The sequence below is a fragment of the Rhinolophus sinicus genome, chromosome 14 (genome assembly GCF_057876585.1).
Source record: "Rhinolophus sinicus isolate RSI-liver-muscle chromosome 14, RSI-T2T, whole genome shotgun sequence".
Taxonomy (NCBI): domain Eukaryota; kingdom Metazoa; phylum Chordata; class Mammalia; order Chiroptera; family Rhinolophidae; genus Rhinolophus; species Rhinolophus sinicus.
In genome coordinates this window covers 112,862,838-112,885,384 of record NC_142514.1, presented here as the reverse complement: position 1 = coordinate 112,885,384, position 22,547 = coordinate 112,862,838, and the positions used below count along the sequence as shown (strand labels likewise).

The 22,547-nt window shown below is 37.8% G+C and overlaps 1 long non-coding RNA gene across 1 annotated transcript in view; it reads right to left on the bottom strand.

Annotated features, from left to right (window-relative positions):
• LOC109436854 (uncharacterized) overlaps window positions 1-22,547 on the bottom strand; it is a 182,036-nt gene that overhangs the window by 19,508 nt on the left and 139,981 nt on the right. The window contains exon 7 of the long non-coding RNA XR_016018714.1: window positions 6,019-6,141. This is a non-coding gene — a long non-coding RNA (uncharacterized LOC109436854). The remainder of the gene's footprint in view (window positions 1-6,018; window positions 6,142-22,547) is intronic.

Genomic DNA, 22,547 nt, shown 5'->3' with positions numbered 1-22,547 from the left:
AAAACTATTTTAAAATTATATACATACAGTCAATTCTCATGGTTTGTGGTAGTTATGTTCTATAAAATTGTTGAGAACATTGAATTAGCAAATATTGAACCAATGGTCCTGGGGAAAATACAGGACGCAGTTCCTGTGAGCCTCTGCTCGCAACATTTTCACCAACTGATCAATACATAACCTTGTTTTATGGGGTTTCTATTTAAAAATATCTTATCTAATATACATTGTTAATTCATTACCATTGAAGTCATGGCTAACAGCATGACAACTCATGCTTGACTGAAGCTTATCTAACGCATCTATATTTTCCGTAAGGCATATCATAGTGTTCTTCTGCTGAGGAACACAGGAAAGAACTTGAGCACTAAACTTAGGGGTCATTTTAAACAAAGAAATTACACACACACACACACACACACACACACACACACAGCACAAACAGGAAAAATGTGGCACAAAATAAACCACGCGAAAGACACTTGTTTATAGTATGAGAGCTGAAACAAGATGGCAGAGTGTCACCTTCTTCAACTTCAACTGGGAACACACTCAACAGGTGACTCAAATTTTTTGCTGCTCTGCGCATGTCCACAAATGGCCACAAAAGTGTCATGAGTATTGATTTGGGGGGTTACAAATAAATATTACTGAGTAGGTAAATTTGCAAATACAGAATCAACAAATAATGAGGATTAACTATACATTTGTTGCAAATACATATAATGCTATAATTAATAAAGTATGCTTGAGTATAAAAACTTTAAGATACTCCATGGGGAAAATGGAATAAAAACACAAGTCTAAGGAAAAGAAAGAATGATGTATAGTTTGTAATAATTAAAGAACTTGTCCATGTATTTTGTAATTGTATGATGATCACAGTATAGATTGTATATATTCAAAAGACTGACGTAACAGTTTTCTAGTTAAAATGGAAACATTTACAATATGCTGGAAACTTTACATTTGAAACTATTTAAACTTGTCATGAAAAACTTAACATATCCCCTTAAAATGTATGAAGGAATACAAAGTGGTTCAAAACTTGTAGACTGTACGTGAATGAAATGTTTGAAAAGGGAAATCTGAGCCTGATTTTGAAGGTGACGTCTCAGAATAGCTATGTGATATTGGACAAGTCATTTGTATTTTTTTGATTTGTAGTTTCTTCATATTATGGGAACAAAATATTTATCTGAAAGAATTATTTTGATGACTTATATAAAATAAATACAAGAAAATTCTGAATAGCAAATTTTTTTATAATTGTAATTATAATTAATAAGAATATGACAGCTTTGTGATGCCAGGACATTGGTAATTCAAAGTTGCCTAGTCTATGTGCCTGGATTCCTAGTGGACTATGAAGGCATTAATATAAGTTGTAGAGTTCTTTTTCATTATTTTTAAAGAATAACTAAGGGAAATTACACTTTATGTCTCTTAAATGCACAAAGCCTGACTAAAACACCAACTTTTCTCTTTCTTCGCTATACTTTTATTAATTGATCAGAACTATTGAATTATGGCTGCTGTTATTAACTAAAATGGGAAGAAATTTTACTCAGTACAGTTTGACAGACAACAATTTTCAAAATATGGTATGCTTGACAGAGATAGGGAATAAAAGATATCTGTGATGTTTAAAAGAGAGGAAAACTCTTTGCAACCAAGAGTTTAAAAACACCAGAGCCCTGTCACGGTTTTGCCACTTCTGCCCTGGAGAGAAAGTATCTGCATTTCTTTCCAACACACATTCCTATGAAAAGTGATGCTTTGTTGGGCAAAGAGTAAGCCTTTTAAAATCAAAATGAAGACAAATTTGTGACTATCTATAGCAAACAATAAGATGCTGGCGTATGATTAATTGTACACAGTAATAAAGAGATGCTTTGGTAGCAAGAACATTCTAAGCCAGGCTCTCCCTCAGTCAGGAGGGACCATATCACACACTCCCATTTGGCACAAATAAACTCACCCTGGGCTCCTAGTCCACATTATGCATCCTTACATTCTTGCAAATGTGACATATGAACAATGTGACATATGAACAATGGAACAATACCGACAACAAATTGATCTAGCTACTTGCCTGCAGCAATGAAACGAGCTTGGATCAAAACACAGGCAGTGCAGAGATTACAGTGAAACTTCCCCAGTCCCAGGCCCAAGGTTGGTAACGCTTTTACTTTGCCTTTGTGCTTGCCTTTTTTTCTGGAAGCTCCTTAAAACTGCATCTGTTCCCATCACGGGAATGCAACACCTACAATTTACCGGTTAACATAATCATTAATGTGATCGAGGGAGATACATAACAACTATTAAGAAACTAAGTACTCTTCTGTCAGTTCACACAGAGCACTTTACTAATAACTGCCACATTTGGGTCAGGTTTATTAAAGAGACAGAGGAGATAAGAGCTCTCCCACAGAGCATCTATAGGCGCTGCCAGGCTTGTGGTTTGTATTTGAAGAGTACAATTTAGTGTTCGTACTCAACCACAAGTGATAATGCTACTTTGGAGGCCATATTAAATACAGGTAATCTTGGCATCATGATAGTCATACTATGAACTCCAAGCCTTGTTCATGCACTGCCACTCATTTGAGCATGTTCTCAAACGGATAAGACCTAGATGAAAACAGCCCTTTTACATGAGGTTCTAGCACTGTAATTATTAATTTCTTTCTACAGATAAGGAGCTTGCAGTACAAGAAATTAGAGGAAGTTTCTAACATTCTACTGATGGTGATTAATAGAACAAAAACTAAGCCTGCCTCAGCCACCATTCAACTTTTTTCTTCCCTAAAGGTACTCAGCCTCTTCCCATACCATCACTATATAAAAGGCCCAAAATGTAGGCTTTTTAAAAGCCACCAAAACAACCAAGGAGTCAAATAACACTAACTTTATGATAGTTTCAAATTTTTCATACACTGACCTCAGGAAGTCCTACTGTCTCTCCCTCCATGCAGATCAAAGCTGAAAATGAGCAACAACAACGAGAAGCAGAACATGTGGTTGGAAAGCAATGGTGACCAGACCTGAGTTGCCAGAGCTTCTGTCATGCGGGGTGTCAGGCAGGGTCTCTAGTCCCGCTCCCCACATAAGAATGCAGGATATGGTGAGGCCAAAAAGGAACACCCTCGGAGCCATAGATAGGGGAATCATACCACTATAGTCTCACTGGCGACTCATTGGAGACATAGGAAGCAGAAGCCACACGATTCGCAACCCGCTGTCCAGTTGTCTCTGCCAACCAACCTCACTTGCTAGCTGCAATCCGCCTCTCTGCAATCCGTAATCCACACTCCACCATGCCACTACACTACCACCTTGCTAGCTTAGTCACGGCAGTTATATAAGTAGCTAATGGCTAACTGGTAACAGCCAATGGCCAACTAGTCACAGCTGATGACCATCTACCACCTGAGCCAGCACCTTTCTCGGTGAGGCTGAGAGCCTGGAAACTGCTCTCTGGGGCTCTGTCCCCACAGCTTCTTCTGAGAATGTAGAAAGTTTTAAAACTTCTGGTCATTAATGCATGAGAATGATTTTATCCTCTAAAAATATACTTTTTCACATGACAAATCTATGTATTATCCATTTGCATATGTCATACCACTTCACCTTTTCAGCTAACAATTATGCCTTTCTTTCTTTACCAATTCACTTCCTGCTTTCTTCACAGTGAATTAGTTTCACTTTTTCAGCAATTATTTGTACAATTTGTTGAACAGATCCTTCCCCAGCCTGGATAACCTTCTCCAAATGTTAATGTTCCTTATAAATTGTGATTTGGTATTTAGTAAAACTTTACTTTTTTACTTCTTGAAAATAAAATAATAACTTCATTTTGAGACTCTTTTTGGTTCCTGGACCCAATTCCAACATTGGGGGGAGGGTTCCCACTCTAAACCGAAATTAATTTTAGACTGTAATAAAGAATAAAAAGCCTTTATTTGAGCAAAAGGAGCTTCAGCCCAGAAGACATAGATTCATGCAGCAACCTAAGTTTTATTCCACCAGGACAAAAGGGAGTTCACCTTTTATAGTTCCTGCCCAGGTTCTCAATTAGGTCCGTTTTATGTAAATGAAGTATCCAAATTGTGCAGTTCTGTTTGAATGGGGCAGGTCTCAGCCCATTGGTAGAAAGACAAAACCAGGGTTTCCCTGTGTTGCTGTAGACAGAAAACACAGGGCCATGGGGTTGAGACAGAGGAGGAAGGGAAGGAGAAAGTTCGGAGAAACAAAGAAAGGAAGAGATGAGATCATTCTTAAGAAAAGGTGCAGCTGCAGCTAATTATAATATATTATAATACTATTAGCATTGCGGGCAGGGAAAATCTCCACACCTATGTCACCATGATAGTTCTGACAAGGACCAAATAAGGCAAAAAATTCTTCCTCCTGACCAGAAGGAGTAGTCAGCAAAGACCCACCCTGGGAACGAACACCTAAAACACTTCTAAATATCTCACACCCTCATTCAAATATAATCCTAAACTCCGTTCTTCGGTGCAGTTGCCCTTTTTTCCTGGCCTGCCCACCGTCATTCTTTTGGGAGTATATTCTTTTTCTTTATTTTAATAACTCCTCTGCTTGTTTGGCTTTTTTGTGTGGCTTAATTTGGTACATCCTGGAAGTCCTTCCCATGACATTTACCAAGAACCCTCATTCTTCCGTAACATGCATGGAATAAACAAGTGTGGCATAGTGCAGGAAGCTGAGTTCAGTCTGAAGTTCTTCCCAGTATACAGAGTACACAAGGAAGCCCTATCAGCAAATAGCTATAGGCTGTTATTTATAAAATTTGGGCCCTCAGTTGAACTTAGGGAGTCCATCTCAGCAGATAAATTCCTTCTCGGGTTCACATCAAATGAATCTTTCTTCTTAGGGTCCACACCACCACACCACTACACGATTCTGGGACACAAAATGGATGTCCAGCTATCTACCTGGAGATAGCATCAGGTTTCACAGGTTAAGGGTTCAGTGCTAAAAGACGGCCCCCCACCACTTTAGACACCAGTCACAAGCCTAGGCTGCCACCTGCACTTCTGACCAACTGGCTATAGATTGGGGAGGGCGGGGTTCCAACAAAGCCCACCTTGGCCTTCAAATGCCAGGTGAATATCCAGGTTGTTACCTGTACTTTAGACCGACTGGTTATAAATCAGGTTCCCACAACCTCCTCCTTGGGTTTGATTAATTTGCTAGAGAGGCTCACAGAAATCAGAGAAATATTTTACTTACTAGATCACTGGTTTATCATAAGAGGATATAACTCAGGAACAGCCAGATGGAAGAGATACATAGAGCAAGGTATGAGGAAAAGACAAGGGACTTTCATGACCTCCCAGGTGCACTACTCTCCCCCAAATCTCCGTATGTTCACCAACCCAGAAGCTCTCCAAACCCAGTCCTTTTGGGTTTTTATGGAGGCGTCATTATGTAGCCTGATTAAATTAGGCCTTTGGCAATTCAATCCCCAAGCTCTCTGCCCTCTCTGGAGGTGAGATGGGGAGGGGGGTGATACTGAAAATTCCAAACACTCTCATCAGATGATTGGCTCCATTGGCAACCAGCCCCCACCCTCAAGTGCAGTCCAAAGTCACCTCATTAACATAACAAAAGACACCTTTATTGCTATCAACTCTTCCAAGTGTTTTAGGAGCTCTATGTTAGAAACAGCAAAACCAAAGATATATTTGTTATTATAAATTACAATATCATAGAGCTCTTCCTGTGTGCCATTCAGTATGCTGAATACTTTATAAGAATAATCTCTTATGATGCTCATTTAATCATTATCTCAGTTTATTAAAGAAAAAAACAAGGTGCAGAGAGCACAAATAAACCCTTAAGTAAGTTATTGCAGATAAAGAGCCAAGATACAAACCCAGGTCTCTTAGTCCAAAGCTATTGCTGGAAAGTGATACAATTGAGTTGATATCAGTGAAATATGCCATTGTATTTGGAATGCCATATTATAATATATGCTATATTGCATACCTTATCTTCTTGGTTGTAAGAAACATTTTCTCCTCCACATTTTAAAGTTTCTGGAATCAGAATGTCTTTTATAATGGGTATAGAGCTCTGATGTAGCTATGTTACCTAGATCCTCCCTAATCTCTGCAAAAAACAAAGAAAGAAAGAAAGCGGTTATTAAGTGGCACATCTTAAAATTAACAGCAAAGTAGAATGAGGAAACATCTGACTTATGTTTAATTGTTTCTAGGTCTCATCTACCTGTCTATCTCCAGGTGAAAGAAAGAATAATAATAATAATAATAATAATAATGAATAATAATAATAATAAAATTCCAGCAGTGCCCTCAGGGTGTCTACACTGCCCATCTGAGCTGAAGCACAGCGTATATCCCCATGTCTCACAGATACCTTTGCTAAAAGACTTTCTGTAGCATCTGCCTGGAGCTTTCTCTCCATGGAGTCTGACCCTGAGGCCAAGCACAGCAGGCAACGGAGTAGATTTCATTCCTGCCTCCCAACCATGCTTATCCCCAGATGCTCCTGTAGAAACTGCCTCCCACTCTTATTAGGAAATGAAAATCTAATGTCTTTGCAGCATTATTCATGAACATTTATGGAAACACCCTAAGTGCCCGTCAATGGATGAATGCTCACCCTTCCAATCTCATCTTGACTATCATGCCCACCACTGTGTCCTCAGCTCCAGAATAGTGCCTGGGGCGTAACAGAAGTTCATTAAATACTGGTTGAATTGATACATGAGCTCATGGATATTTGTTTAATGATCAACTGAATGAATGTGCCAAGGTCATGGTGTGGTGCCTGAGATGTCCAGGGGGCACAATGTCAGGGAGTTCCGTTCCCCACCCCTTAATATCAGATAGAAAAATGTCAGAATATCTGAAAGAGTTCTCCTGAGGAGGAGATTTTGCCAAAGAAATAATTAGGCTAAAAATCTATGAAAATGACAAATAGGTTATATGACTGAAAATTCTCAGAAGAAAGGCTAACATTTCTCATGCTTTTTTCTCCAGGGACTTATCAGCTTTCTTTTTGGGCAGACAGAATACTTTGTGTTACATAAACAGATATTAAAGACTACAAAATTAACGTGTACTTGGCGCATTCACTGTCTGGACTTGACCACCTGTCTAGTCATGTTCTCCATGACCCTCCAGCCCAAGCCCCTTGTCCAGTCAGACCAGCACACACCTCTAAGTTTCATGAAAGATCCCTGTGGCACCGATGGCCGGAAAACAATGACAGGCACCAAGTGACCTCTCAGTTGGGACAATCATAAATAGCATGTGAGAAGGGGCTGGAATGACCATTAGAGACATTTAATACCCTTTTAGATATTATAGTCAATAAACTCCAAGAACATATTGAGACATTTAGAAGCACTTAAAACAATAGGTACATGAGTGTGAAAGAACAGTGTGGGGAATGTTTTTGTTAAGAAGTTAAAATTTAATGCTAAAGTTGACTACTGTTCCTTTAACAATAAGGTTTATAGCTCCAAACATAGTTTTAGTTTTGCAAAGTTTTCTCCCACATGAATACTTTAACCATTTTAATTCTCACTTCCTTCCCTTTAATATAATTGTACTTCTGCAGAGGAAAAAAGGAAAGCTGTGCTCTTTAGAGAAAGTACTTAATGAGAATGAATTTTAGAAAGTAGAACAATATTTAACAAAACAGTTAGTGGGACTCAAATGGATGTCGAGCTCAGATCTCTCTGATGTGTGCATGCCATCTGGCTCATCAGGGCAAAGGAATCTATAATCCACGTGAAGATGGTAAAGGACAGGTTGCACAGCATGATAGATACTGGCAGCTTTGAGGCACTTTTGTCATTAAATAAAAATTAATTATTTTAAACATTATTGTAAAAGCACTAATAGTATAACATTATCATGAAACAAATAGAAAGGTCTTGTTGATACTCATGCACAGTTTTATGTAAGTATGATCATAGCAGAATACATTTAAAATTTTTCATATAACATAATTGATTAACATTTTTCCAAGTGACATTCATATCTATCATATTTGATTATCACATAAAATTCCACTAAGGAGATGAATCATAAATTATGTAACTCCCCTTTTCTGGTAGATAACTAAGATTGTTTCTGTTATATCCCTATTTTGAGTAATTTGAAAAATATATATGTGAATACAACTTTAAAATTTTTTCTATGAATTATTTTCTTTATAAATGCTCAATATTCATTTTAAATGATTTGTTCATTTGTTCAAGAAATGTTTATAATTTACTATTTTGTTCAATGTGCAGATAGAAACACTTGCTCAACAAGGATTTATCTATTCCTCATTGCTGTTCTTTAATAATCATTATCATTTAATAATACGTCATGAAACTTGCAATGAATGTGCTCTTAAATTTTAAAATCCCTGATATCCAGAAGCCTGAAGATTAGATTTACTCTGTCTACAAGTTTCCCTTTGTCTTAGTCTGCTTGGGTTGCCCTAATAAAATACCATAATCTGGGTGGCTTACACACAGAAATTTATTTTCTCACAGTTTTAAAGGCTGGAAATCCAAGATCAATGTTCTGACCAATTAGGTTTCTGGTAAGGGTTGCCTCCTGACTTGTGAAAGGCTGCCTTCTCACCATGTGCTCGCTTGGCCTATCCTTGGTGCATGCACAGAGAGGGGAATGCAAGAGCATGCGCTAGTGTATCTTCTTAGAAGGACACTAATCCTGTTGGATAAGGCCTCCAACCTTACAACCTTAGAAGACTTAATTCCTTCCTTAGAAGCCATTTCCAAATACAGCCACCTTGGGGGATCAGGGATTCAACATATGAATTTGGGAGGGGGAGGACACAAATATTCAGTCTATAACATTGCACCCATACAGGACTGTTGTATCATGTTAGGCAGAATTATGACCTTGCCATCATTTTCATTTGGAGATTAAGTATGGTTTAAGGAGATGCCTATAGGGGTAGACTTGTGTTGGTCAATTTTTTGGGTCAACTTGACTTAGGCCACAGGGTACCCAGATGTTCTTTTCTAAGTGTTTCTATGAGGGCCTTATGGGATGAGTTTAACATTTAAATTGGTGGACTGAGTAATGCATATTGTCCTCCCCAGTGTGGGTGGGGCTCAACTGATCAGCCTGAATAGAACACAGGTGACCCCCTGCCCCCACCCCTCACCAAATAAAAGGAAATTCCTTCTGCCTGACCCCCTTCCAGCTGGGACACTGGTTGTTGTTGTTATTTTTCTACCTTCGGACTCAAAATGAAACATCAGCTCTTCCTTAGTCTCAAATCTGCCCACTTTCAGACTGGAGTTTCAGTCTGAAATGCCAACTTTTCTGAGTCTCCAGCTTGCCAGCTGCAGATCATGGAACTTTTCAGTCTCCATAATTGCATATGCTAGTTCTTTATAATACATCTCTTTATATATGTAAATATATATACATATCCTCTTGATTCTATTTCTCTGGAGAACCCTAACTAATACACCATTTCTTCAAGATGGTTTGTAAAACATAGTTAAACAAATTCAAACTTAAACTAAAATCTGCCTTACTTAACAAGCAGTTGTGTTAGTAACTAAGAGTGGAATAAAATGCCACAGTTCTCGGATCAATAAATTTCTGGATGTGTAAATATTCAGCTCTGAAGTAGAACCATGGTGGGTTTTTCAGGTTTGACAGAGCTCTATCCAAGGCCAAGTCTTCCACTTCATTTTATCCATAGCAGGACCCTCAAATTATTCCAAATGAAGCATCATAACCAGATGCAACTTCATCAACATTCTAAGTTAAATCTCAGCTTTGGAGGTGTTCAAAGCAACAAATTGACTAACCACTGGCTTTTGCTTACTTCGGGCACAAAACCTAAGAATTTATGCCCCTTCCCTTATCCCAGTGTAAGACCAAAGATCAAAAAGAAAAAACAATTACATATACACGGCGAAAGAGAACAAGATAACAATAACAACATAAATATTAATTTGAAGCATCTTTTTATTTTTGCATTTTCACATCAAGGAAAAATGAACATTAAATGTGTCCTATATTTTAGCCTCAAGGCACCAAATCACTTTTGGCAAAGACAAAGAATAACTTTTTTTGGGGGGCAGTGTTATTTTGTTGTTGTTTTTTTTATTAAAGTTTATTGGGGTGACAATGGTTAGTAAAGTTGCATAGGTTTCAAGTGTACAATTCTGTAATACGTCATCTATGTATCACATTTTGTGTTCACTACCCAGAATCAGCTCTCCTTCCATCACCATATATTTGATTCCGTTTACCCTCATGTATCAACCCCTTCCCCTCTTACCCTCTGGTAACCGCTAAACTATTATCTATGTCTATGAGTTTTTGTTCCTTTATTTGTTTGTCATGTTCCTTTGTTGCTTTCAATTTTTGAAACTAGGCTGCTATCTGTCACCATGTACCAAAATTAATTCAAAATGGATCAAAGACCTGAACATAAGATCTGAAACAATAAACTGCCTAGAAGAAAACATAACTACTAAACTTATGGACCTTGGGTTCAAAGAGGACTTTATGAATTTGACCTCAAAAGCAAGGGAAATAAAAGCTAAAATAAATGAATGGAACTATAGCAAACTAAAAAACTTCTGCACAACAACAAAAAAACAAAACAAAAAGAAAACATCGAGAAAAAAAGAGGCAACCAACTGAATGGGACAAGATATTTGTAAATAACACTTCCAATAAGGGAGTAATATCCAAAATGTATAAAGAACTCATACAATTCAACAACAAAAAACAAACAATCCAATTAAATAATGGGCAGAGGACCTGAAGAGACATTTCTCCAAAGAGGACATACAAATGGCCAATAGACATATGAAAAGATGCTCAACATCACTAATCATCAGAGAAATGCAAATCAAAACCACAATAAGATATCACCTCACACCAGTTAGAATGACTATCATCAACAAGACAAATAATAACAAGTGTTGGAACAACATTTTAAAACCAAGGGAAGAAAGGTGTTTTAAAATCATTTTCCTTTCCAACTACTACCTGCAAGAAAAGTCTACTTAAAATTACTATGTCTAATAGACAACAGTTTAATGGTTACCAGAGGGTAAGGGGGGAGAGGGACTTCAGAAGAGGGTAAACGGGGTCAGCTATATGGTGATGGAAGGAGAACTGCCTCTGCATGGTGAACACATAATGTGAGATATAGATGGTGTATTACAGAATTGTATACCTGAAATGTATGTATCTTTACTAATAATTTTCACCCCAATAAACTTTAATTTAAAAAAAAAAATTTTTTTTAATTACTATGTCTAGGTCATCTGATCTCTTTGACTCACAAGTCTGGAAGAAAGAAACTTTTAAAATGTTAACAAAGAGAAATTATTTTAAAGGAAAACCATTAGGACAGGTAAGACAGTTTCTGTAGATTTGAGGGTTAAAAAAAAAATAGAGACAAAACTGCTTCTACTGAAAGTGTACTGCTCTCTCCCAAAAAGAGACATGTTAGTCACCAGTAGTCTCTGAAATGTATACCCACAGACACCCTGAGGAATGTGTTAGATAATTTTTAGTATCAACCTCTGGACTCAGAAAACATGCAATCATTCATTCTTTTATTGACACAAAACTATCTATTTATTCAATAAATATTTATTAAAGATTTCCATTTCTTTTTTTCTCTCCTACATCCAAAACTCTAAAACCTCCTATTACCAGAGCCCTAACACCACCAGCTAACCTCGCGGTGATTTTCTTTCTTTTTGTTATAATTATTTTATTTTTAATTACACTTGACATACAATATTATATTAATTTCAGGTGTACAACATAGTGATTAGATATTTATATCCCCTACAAAGTGATCACTCCGATAAGTCTAGTACCCATCTGACATCTTCATGGTTTTCAAAGACCTCTTTTATACGGTTCCACCCAGATTCATTCTCCCTAAAGTGTTCTAAGTTCCAAACATGAGCTCCAACATATTCTCCCCAAAACACACACACACACACACACACACACACGCACACACACACTCACATATAGACACACACACACACGCACACTCACACATAGACACACACAAACAGGAGCATATTAATTCTTAAATATTAATTAGTGGGCTATGAAGTGTTTTGGAAAAGGGATGATAGCAAATATATTCTGTTGTCAACAAATACCACCCACCTACATGTCACATTGTCCATCACATACAGATATACACACCCACGTTGTTAGAAGAATAGGCATTAAAACTTTAAGAGTTAACTTGGAAATATTTTCAACTTCTAAAATGTTGCCAAACTTATTTCTAAAATAATAAATCAGTGTCTAATCTGCAAAGACAGTGTGGAAGGACACATGGCCTCTATTGGCAATATGAGAAATATTTAAATACTCCATTTTATCTAGATATCTAACTAAAAGTCAGAACTGAATTATTCCTCATCACTGTTAATACAGTTAATCATTGTCATCATTATCATTATTGCCTCTTTAAAGGGGAGAAGAAAGGGATACTGTCTGGTCTATACAACCTTCCAAAATCGTTTGGGTTGGTTTCATCACAGACTCACAATGTTGGATACTATTCATTTTGTTCCCTTTCCAGTTAACAAAATCATTTAGGTAGAACTCAAATTCACTGATCGTAATTAACCAATCAGAAAGATTCAAAAAGGACAGTCAGTCTTCTTTTGGCTTTGCTTGCCTGTATATTTGGCTGTATATCAAAAGCACTCCAGCACTCAATGTTGCCATCATAATTCTTTAATAATGTGGCTTGTAGTATTGATTTCAGTAAATAGACCCTAGAGAGCTAATAGACTTTAGAGAATTTATGAATGATAAGTGGGCACATTTGGTCATGTCTTACAGTTTAATAAATGGCTGGGCCAATTTCCCTTGCCTTCCTATACGCAAAATCTATTCTTTGTCTAATACAGGCTTTGAAAAGAACTAGAACTGACTGATTAACAAAGAGTTCAAGCTACAGCACCTGACCACCAGATGGGAACCTGACTCTGAAAAATTATTGGTAACTTTGGAACTATTCATTCAAAAATATTATTCAATCATTCAAAAATATTTATTGAGTACTGACAATGTGTTCGGCACTATTTTAAGTGCGTGTGATACAACAAAGAACAAAGCTAAGCTCCCTGTCCTTTGGAGTTTATATTCTAATAGGGAGAGAGAGAGAAAAAACAATAGTTATAATAAAGGAGTAAGTAACTATACATGGCATGTTAGAATGTATTAAGTGTAATGTGGGAGAAAATATGGAATACAATAAGAGGGTGAAGGGGCTGTCATTTTTAATTGGGCTGTTTGAATAGGCCTTATTGACATTCAAAGAAAAATGTGAAGGAGGTGAGGAACTTAGACATGCCTGGGGAGTTCAAAGAGCACAATGGAAGCCACTTGGGTGGAACAGAGTGATCTCAGGTCCAGGTAGTAGGAAAGGAGGTCAAAAAGGTAAAGGGAAGGGGTTTGGGTGTACAGATCATATAGGGCTTTGGAGGATATTGCGAGAGTTATGCTCTGGATAAAATGGGGATTACTGATGGTTTTGAGCAGTGGAGTGACATTATCTGACTAATGTTTGAAAGGGTTACTCTGGTTGCTGTGTTAAGAATGGACAGGGGTGGATAACTGGAAACAGAAAGATCTGTTAGGAGGCTATTTCAATAATCTGGAGAAACACAATAATAATAACACTAGGGATAGTGAGACAGGGTCTGATCCTGAATGTGTATTGAAGGTAGAATCAAAAAGATTTCCTGAGAGATTGGCTATAGGGATGGAGAAGAAGAAAAGAATCATGAATAACTTCACCTGCATTGAGCAGCTGTGTGAAAAATAGTGTTGCCACTGATTGAAATAAGCAAAGCTGTAGGTGGAGCAGGTTTGGGAGGACAATGCGTTCAGTTTTAAACATACTGCACTGGAGGGCTCTAAGTGAACATGACAAGTAGGTAGTTGAATACACATGTCTGGCATTGGGAGAGAGGTCTAGATTGGAGATATAAAATAGGGAATCACTGTCATCAAGAGATTACCAAAGGAGTAAGTGCATATAAAATAATCAAGAGGACGAAGGACTGAGCCATGAGGTATTCCAACATAAGTGGTCAAAGAGAAGAGGAGGATTCAACAAAAAGAGACTATAAATGAATGATTTGTGAAGTAGGATAAAAATTGTGATGGTGCAGTGTGCTGAAGGCCAGTGGAAGAAAATTATAAGCAGAAGAGAATTAATGATTTCAAATGCTGACAAAAATTGTTAAAATGAGGAATGAGAATTCACTACTGATTTCAGCAGCGTGAAGGTTATTGGTGACCTTGACAAGAGTAATTTAGGTAAAGTAGTGGGGTTGAAAGCATAATCAGAATTGGTTTAAGAGAGGATAATTGGAAAGAGTGGAAATAGTGAGTGTAAACAACTATTGTGAGGAGTTCCTAAAAGAAAGGAATTTAAATAAATAGGTTTATTTAAATTCCTATAGGGGAGTTGTTGGTTTTTTGTTTGTTTCTTTTTCTGTGTTTCTTTTTTCCCCCCAAAGGAGAAATAACACTATGTTTGTATGCTAATGAGAATGTTCCAGTAAAGAGTAAAATTTATAATGTAGGAGTAAAGGAGAGATGCGAGAGCAGTATCTTTGGGTGAGTGAAAGGGGTGAGAGAGGTGCATGGTAAACAACTGGCAAGACTGGGTTTTAACAAGACTATGGATATGTCATTTATGGTGGTAGCAAGGGAGAAAGTAGAAAATGTAAGTGCAAGTATTGGTAGGTGGATAAATGTGAGAATGGTACTTAGTGTAAGATCTTCTCTGAGTGCTTCAATTTCTTAGTGAAGTAAAAAAATTCATAAGCTGAGGGTAGCTTGGGGAAGGCAATGTTAGATGTATGAGGAGAGAAAAGGTCTGAAGTAATTATCTAGAATGTGAGAGTGAACACACTAGGAAAACACAGCAAGAGTGCCAAGCAGCACTGTGGTTCATGGACACGAATTTACCTAGAGGGTTCAGAGAGTCAAAGAGTGTACATGGGAATGATTATAATAATTGGCCATAAAATGTAAGCTGGGGAAAAAAGACATCAAGGGGGTGAAGATCAGTGAAAAGGAGATAAAACCAATCAATGGATTGGCAGTTCCAGTGGGACTATGGAATTGTTAGAATTCGAGTACTAACAGGAGTAAGATGGAAAGAGGGAATGTGATTGAGATGATGGAGATGTTGCAAGTATTGATATAACAAGATCTAGGGTATGCACATGGGAATTAGCTGCTCAGAGTGGAGGACAAGACCATTGGAGGAGATAACTTCAAGTAATGACAGTGCAGGTATTAAAAGAATCAAGTTTATTTTTAAAAATACCAGATTTATAATGAACCATATTAGAGAGCTCCAATTAGGCAGGAGCTAAAATGATGGGAAAAGGGGAAATGCTTCAGGAGTGTGAAGATGAAAGGAATGATGAGTGGTAGTAGGTAATATAATCTAATGGCATGAGAGTCAAAGATTGAAATTTTTAGAAGAGGAAGAGTGAGCATGATCTGAAAACAACAATGGAGAGCAAAGCGAGCTCCCATCCCGTCTCCAGTCCTGGTAGGGCTACAGGAGTAAAAACGACCATCATTTAGGATGACTATAGAGAAAGCAGTGTCCTGTGCGGAGAGCCAGGTTTCTGTTACAGCAAGGAGAAAGAGGTGTTCCAAGAAATGGTTAAGATACAGAAAATTTTGCCAATAATGGACTGTGATTTTCAAAGGGCACAGTGAAAGGATGTCAGGAGGAGGAAGGAGAAAATAACCTAATAGGAGATGCATAGGTGCTTATGAGAATTCCAGTGTGAGACATGACAGTGCCCCAAGGGAACCAGAGTTTAATGAAGACATAACATGGATAAGGATCATAATGAGAATATTCCTGTAAATTCAAAGCAGATAGTGTTGTGATGATGCTATGAGTGTTAGACGATGGGGGATTATATAATAAATAAGTACTCACCACCCAAATTTAGTCCATCAAATCTGTCTCCACCCGACAGCCCCACTAGATTTTCCTATGAAATCACCAGTGATGTCTAGGGGCCGAATCCAGACCTTGCATCACTTGGCCTCTCACCCGCCTTTCATAGAGTTGACTTCTCCATCCCTCACAGAATCTCCTCTCTGGGTTTCAGCAATATCACTCTCTCCAAGATTTTCTCCTCTTTTTCTAGTCATTATTTCTCAGCCTCCTTTGGTGGCTGTTTCTCCTTCCTTGATCCTGATCTTAGTGTCAGAATTTCTCAGATTCTTCTTCAGTTGGTCTCAATAACTGAAATACCATCCAAGCAAGATCTCAGCTCTAAGCTGACAGTCACCAGCCTAACTGTGAACAGCTACAATGGATGTCTCACAAACACGTCAAACTTGACAAGTCTAAACTAGAACTCTAGATTTTTCTCCTGCAAAACACCCCTGCCATTAACTCAAACCTTTTTCATTTTAGTGAGTAACATGACATCCACCCAACAGCAGAAGTAAAAAGTCTAGGAATTGGACTGAAGTACCTACTTCAGTAGCTACATCTGGTACATAATTAAGTCCTGTAAGCACGAGCTCCACAATATCTTGCAACTGTCCACTTTTCTGGAGCTTTTCTGCTACCGCATTAATCCAGCCCCCATCATCTCTTTCCACCTAACTGCCACCTGACTTGTCTCCCCATCTCTCGTTTCCCTCATATGCATACCTCACACGGTACAGCACCAAAAACGAACATTTAATATATAAATCAAACCATATCATCCTCTTGATTAAAATTAGTCAATATAGTAGTTCCAGATGAATATATAGTTGAATTATTTATAATTTATTTTTGGAAAAGGTCTTCTAATAATGCCATAAAATCTAGGCACCATAAAGAAGAATTTGATAAATTTGACTACCTGAAAATCAAAACTCTGGATAACAAAATATCAAGCTGGAAAACATATTGCCAGGCCATTTCTTTAATTATAAATCAGTCATTTCACAAGAAACTCATATAAATCAATAATAGAAAGAATGGCCCAGTACAAAATTGATTAAATTCATAAACAGAGTCACAAAGATACAAATATAAAAACTTATCAGCATAAGAAAAAACACAATCCCACTCACAATTCAAGTAAATTCATTGCAAAAGACATTAAGAAATCATTTTCTATTTAGCAATTAGGCAAGAATTGTAAAATGTAATGATATCCAATATTCAGGACAGGTCAGGAAAACAGGCACTTTCATAAATTTGGACGGAGTGGTTTTAAGTTGGTGAAATCATTCTTGAATCATTATTTCCTGATCTCCTCCTCCCCTCTCTTATGCTATTTCTTATTCCTGCTATGCATAAACAAGGGTGAAAAGACTTCTAATTTTCCTTTTGTGTTGACCTTCAAATGTAATTTAGCCATCTAATCTATACGATCTGCCTCAAACTATAATTCTTCTTCTCAATTCCAGTTGCTACCCTTTACTACGCTTGGCTAAAAAATAATATCATGCAAACAATCCTCAAGAAAACATTCCTAATTTAGAGTGGAGCTTTCTCAAGGCAAAAATTCAGAAATGCAGTTAAATATGTTGCTCATTACCTTTTGAATTGTGATAACAATACCCTAAAGCTCCACCCATTTATCAAAGCTATTACACACACATGCATACAAATGTGGTCTGTGTGTGTGCACTCACACACTGAATGCCTACAAGAGTGTAATTCCTGAAACTCCAGGATGTCTGAACATCTCAAGGAGATAGGCATATTGCTTCACAAATTTTTGAGACAATAGTCTGAGTTGGATGAACCTCAATTCAAACCACACTCAAACAGTAACTATAGAATCATTTAGCCTTCTGCCCTCAGTTTCTAATCTTTCTAAATGAGGCCCGTGTTATCTAACTTGTGGAGTTTTGTGGGGATTAAGTGGAAATCAAATAGCAACTAGCACAGTATCTGGAATATAGTAAATGTTCAATAAATGTTAACCTCTTTCATACTTTATCTCCATACCCAAGTCTCCACAAGAGACCAGCAACATTTCCACAGGCCACATCAACCTAACCTGGTGCTTTGGGGGGTGGGGGTGGGAGAGGGCTATAAAGGAAGAGGAGCTGGAGGGGGAAAGGAGGAACCATCGTAAGGACTTTAATTTTCCCTGTGGAACTGCGTTGCTTTCTTTCTACCACTGCCTGCTTACCCTCCACGCTGACTCAGGAGATCCTTTTCTTAGTAGGTACAACTTCCAGGTGTCCTGACAAGCCAGATAAATGCAGGCACATTTTTACGTTTTAACTTGACGCTAAGGTATAAATTATACTTTCACTTTTTTAAATACGAAGTATTACATGTCAAAGAAACTCCTCCCTCATCCTGAGGAGGTCTGAGTGATTTCCCTGGGAATCTGGGGTGGGGTAAAAATCAAAGATGTTCTATCAACAGTGGTGTTTGGGTCAAAGGTGGGTTGAGGGTCTGGATGGAATGAGAGTGCCAGGGTCCATTGGTGCTGCCTGATGACACCACAAGCTAGAACCTGAAGGTATTTTTAAGGTCATGAAATCTCCATGCTATCAAATCAGACATATCCAAGGTCCTATTTCAGCAGCAACCATCAAGACAATAGATGCTGATCTTGCTGCAGCCCCCAAGCTCACCATCACCATTGCTAGAGACCTCTCCACCTAACTGCTTTGACCACAGATCTCAGACAGAAGAAGAGGAATTGTCCCTTGTACAAGGCTTCCAAAGGGTAGCCTGACCCTTTAATTTTACAGCACTTTAGATTAGGCTGAAGTCACTACCACTTACAGGACACAGCACCAAGTCTCATTCAAGTCGAGGGTTCCAAGAGGAAGTTGAGGAGCTACGACTCTCAAGTTTACCGGTTGGTATCAGCATTGACCTTTCTTCCCTCACAACACTTATTTTAGAAACCTCAGCCCCAGTGTTTTAGAGTTCCTCCATCAGTCATATTTGTATATCGACATGTAGATCAGACTCTCAACATCTCCCTTATTTTCCCAGCACTCTTGAGGCAGCAACGCAGACTAAGATTCACCTTATTACCCAAAATAATCAGCTTCAAATTAAAAATTCCACAAAGGATTTAATGCCCAACTTGGAAACCTGTCAAACGTATTTGCAACTCCTTCTAATTTTTTTGGTGCAAAATATGAATGTTATTAGTAACCAGTATTTGAAGTTTCTCTTTGTCTATGTAAAACTCTAGCTCAAAATATTTTAGTATCTGTTCTTTCCTTCAGCGATGTTAAATGAAGCATCACAAATTCAGCCTTACATACAACACTTCTTTAAAAATAAATCCTAGAAGGACATAATTATTTAAATTCAATTCCATAAAGATTGTAACTGCTTGGAAAAAAGGAAAATAATTTAAAAAACTGTCACTGATATTTTGGCTAATAAAATGCAACAAAATAGAACACATTAAATCCTGCATGCAAATAAATTATTTGCTATAAAGATTATGCATATCCAGGACCCCTCCTTAGTGACAATAACTTAGAAATAAAAAAGGTCAAATGAAGTGTAGGTAGTAGTTCATTTTATCTTAGAAATGGCAGAGCTGTGTCAGATCACATGAACAGATGGTAGTAGGTTGGTTTCCTTTCATTCTTGGCTACATTGATGCATTTTTCCAGTGCTTCATTGTATCTCTCTTGAAGTATACCCTTCCCTTCTCAGAGGCTTCTTGGGTGCCCTGTAAAACATGTAAGCTAAAATCTGCACACATCTTTGAAGTTATACATCTGAAACAATCACCTCCGTGTTCATCCTCCTCACCTGAAGTTTCAAACCAACACCTGAACACCTGAAGGAGGAATACTGAAGTGGAAAGAGTTCTGGCTTTGGAGCAAGGCAGAACTGAACTTTAATTCTCTCTACAGCTTTTTCTACCTATCATTCCTTGAACAACGTAGTTACATGTTTGAATTAATTTCCACGTCTTTAAAATAATGACGATAATAGTTATTTCGCAATCGTTATTCCTGTGAAAATTTAATAAGCTAATATATAGAGCATCCCTCGTATGGGGCTACCATCTCTAAACTTGACAGAGAGTTGCAGTCCCTAGTTTGCCTGCTGGGACCTTGGTCTTGGATAACACTTAGGGTAGTGTCAGTTAAATACTCTTTACTTTGGTCACTAGACCAAGATGCTGTAAGTTTAGTGATCATGACAGCTGTACTGAAATGTGAGGTGACAGTCACATTGACCAAGTGAATTACCTCTCTGTTGGGTGAGTTATCATCAAAGAGCAAGGCTCCTGAAGTTTTACTAACAGAAGACCACTTAGCATATACCTTTCTTCACCTCATGATGTGTAAAAAGGACTTGTGTTTTTGATAGTCTGTATTTTTGTCTATTGTTATGTAAAAACTAACACCAAAATTTAGCAGCTTAAAATAGCAACCACAACAACAAAAGCCCTTTGAGTTAGGATTCCAGGAATAGTTTAGTTGGGGGCATCTGTCCCAAAGTCTCTCATGAGGTTGCATTCAAGCCATAAACTGGGGCCATGTCCCATCCAAAAACGTGATGGGAAGAGGATTGAGGGGGATCCACTTCCAATCCTATTTACATGGTTGTTGAGAAGACTTGTCCTCTCACCATTAGGGTCTTTCCACAGGACCAGCGATTTGACAGAGAAAGAAAAACAGTACCCAAGATAGAAGTGCAGTCCGTGTATAATCTAATCTCAGAGACATCCCATTACTTCTGCCATATTCTGTTCATTAGAAGTAAGTCACTCAGTCCAGCCCACACTCCTTGGGAGGGATGGACACAAGGATATGAATACCAGCAGATGAGGGTCACTGGTGGGGGGGAGGGGGCACCCATTGGAGTCATTGACACAATTATTTCTGCCTGAAAGCAAGGCTAGATGACTGCTCTGTGATAGTGGCCACTTTGGTGAGTTCCTAGATTGACAGTATATGCTGCTCTCTCCTCCACTTTTTCTCCGAGTTGAGAGAAACTGGAAATCCATCACCTTTTAGTAGAGTTCATATGTAGTAAGCATATCACAGTGCTTCAGACCATGTTTATAAGCCAATCCATACTTAGTGCAATTTCAGGATGTGCCTTCAGGAAAAAGGAAGTGGAGAGCATGATGGAAAAGATCCATTGTCACTGGTATATCTGTACAAATTCTACCCTCGTCTAAGCTACTGCAGGGCATTTAGAGCCCCAGGCACTCCCTGGATTGTCCTGATATTTACAAGTCTTCCAACCTAAGCAGGAATATTTCCATAAACATTAGTTTTCAGTCCTTTGGAAGCCTTTCAGGCCACAATAGAATAGACTAATGTTATTAAATATAGAGATGTTACCCTTGGAGATTGTTAAATGTTTCTCTTGTGACCGGAAGGAATTAGTGTGACATAGATGGCTTAATTTGTAATGAAGGTGGCATTTGAGCACTGAAGGTAATAAAGCTCTTTATATTGGCATCCTACTGAGATCTTAGTATGTTTCTGAAAACAATGCATAAGCATATAATGACTTTTATTTTGTGCCTGGAGAACTAGAAATAATATTTAAATACCACAACTCAAAGATTACCAACAAGAGAGGAACACTGCTAATTTGAAAGCTAAGTATCTATACTTCAAATGCCAGAAAAGATATGTCGCTATTACTCATGAAAGACCAACCAATTCTGGCCACAAAAGACAATCTAGAAAAATCATAATTTTCAAACTATGGTTAATAGAATCCTGGGATTCCTAAGAGATGCCACCAAGGACCCAGAGGGAAGGAAAAGGGAAAACCAACCAGACAGGGCTCGGTGCCCTCCCCAGCTGGGCTCTCATTTCATTCAAGGCAGTTCAGCCTTGATCTGTTTTATACTTTGAGCTTAGCTTAAAATGTCATCTAAAATTGATAAAATCGAGGATTGGCAAGTTTTTGAAATGCATTTTGTACAGTGTAGATAAGAACACAAATTAGGTCTTAAGGCTGTGACCAGTGATTGAAGTTCTCCATAGGCTGCAATAGTTATTTAATACTGCTATGTTTTCCTGAGGAGATATAAGATCAATGAATGGTGATATGGGAGAGTAAATAAATGTCTCCCCAGTTTAGAAAAAAAGAAGAATGCAAAGTATTACAACAGTTTTGGAGGGCAATTTGACATAACCTATCCAAATTTAACTCAGAATATTTTTTATTCCAATATTCTATATCTGAGGAACCACAGTGGGCTCATAGTTGAGTCTGGTGCAGCATAAACTTGCACAAAGTGATACAATTACCAGGAGAGTGAACATACTTTGACTTCGGAATAATATAGCCCCTGATTGATTTTGTGAATTAAACTCTTATTTTCCTGTTTTGAAAAAGTATAACATCAAGCATTTACAAAATTTGGGGAAAAGACCACATGCAGAACACTGTTTATCATTCACTGGACAGTAATTTTTTTAAAGGACCATAGTTTGCATTTTTATATCCAGTAGCAAGACCATAGCTTGACACATAGTACCTAAAAT